Source organism: Borostomias antarcticus (assembly GCF_949987555.1).
Source record: "Borostomias antarcticus genome assembly, contig: scaffold_86, whole genome shotgun sequence".
NCBI lineage: Eukaryota > Metazoa > Chordata > Actinopteri > Stomiiformes > Stomiidae > Borostomias > Borostomias antarcticus.
In genome coordinates this window covers 291,939-293,728 of record NW_028176652.1, presented here as the reverse complement: position 1 = coordinate 293,728, position 1,790 = coordinate 291,939, and positions in this window count along the sequence as shown.

Below are 1,790 nucleotides of genomic sequence, written 5' to 3'. Positions count from 1 at the left end.
TAACCCATTTGTTTCGGCATGCCCAGGGCGGGATTAGAACCGGGGTCTCCCGCTTGGGATGCGGACACACTGACAGTTGCGAGATACAGAGCCATGAAGTCATGGAACCTACTACCAACATAAATTATAACCATGACACATACATATACGTATGTTCAAAAACAGGAAACACTTGGGTACTGCATACTTAAGACACTAGATGGCGATGCTCTGTAAATGGAAATGTGTAGTTTTACATGGTTTGAAGATTGTTTTATTTATGCTATATATTTGATATTAGTGTTTTTATGACAATGTAAAACTGTATGATACTGTTTTAAAGTTTGAAATGTATAATGTATGTTTGATCTGTTTGATATATGTAATGTAATGTATGTTTTAAATGATAATGTAATGTTGTAATGTAATGTTTTAAATGTGGACCCAACTAAAAGTAGCTCTACTTTAGGGTAGAGCTAATGGGGATCCTCCTAAATAAACAAATAAACAGTTGCGCCAATAGGGACGACCCTCGTGGAGGAACTGTCAGTGCACCTTCACCAGCTACTCCACGTTTCACTCGGTACAATTACATCATAGTGCTTAATACACAGGCCTGTACTCAAACATGGGCAAAAGTTATAAAAATGTATCTTGTAAGCATATACAATACCATCTCCTCTATCCCTACAGCCCCTTTCCATATTTCCAACACATGTAATGGAAATACTTCCCATTTCATAAAGAACAGCACTTTGGATCATTTTGTTCTACTGAATTTTTGCAGTTAAAATGTTGAATAGATGCAATGTTCATTAATCTGTGGTGTAGGGTACATGCACCTCAACTCTAAAATCCAAAAGTGGAGTTAAAGACACCTCTAACAAGCTAAATGGGACATGTCTTTGGAATCAGTATTTGAAAAGCCAGCCCATATTTTGAAGTATAAGACCCGCCTGTAACTCGGAATGTGAACTAACCTCGACAACACGTCCCTCTAAGGAGATCAGCCTCCCCGTCACCCGGTCCTTTAAGGGAAGGAGAGGGGAGGCCGGGTTGAGCAGTGCCAGTGCCTGCTGCCCCAGCTCTTCAGGCACTGCCACCGGGGCTGTGTGAAAGGCCAAGGTGGATCTGGTGAACCCAATTGTGCGCTCTTGGTCCTGATGCTGGGGGGTCCGGACACTATAATTTTTTATAATGTAACTTTTTCCAGCCTAATGAGATGAAAGGAAGAATATTGATGAGCCAGAGGCATGAAGCCAACTACAACAGACTACAAAAGCAAATCTATTCACATGACCAATTTCTACAGATGTCAGCAGCTATGATCAAGAGCAAATGTGTATCATATTTCAATTCACATATTTATATAGGTCAATAGATATCTAGAAGTTAACAGAATGTATATAATGAGCTACAGGTAAATGGTAAATGTATTTTTTGTTTATTTGAACAATTTTAAGTCAAATAAAGGTTAGATGTACAGTAGGCCTATATCTAATATTGTGAGAGGTCAAGCTGATTGCCAACAATTATTTTTTATACATATAAAAAGAGTAAAAAGAGTAAAAACCTGTAGCTTTGAGGCTTGTTCCTCAAACAATGTGACTTTTGTCACCGAGTGACCGTCTGACAAGGCACATATTTTGTTAACCTTCAAACCGTCCGGGGTGCAGCTTCCGTCTGTCCACTTCCACTTGAGGACCTTGGATTGTTGCACCTCCCCAATAACTTTGACCGCCAACATAGGTGGGCGGTCAAAGGGGTGGGAGGTGGTTCCTTTCAAAATACTTGAGAGTGACATGCTGAAA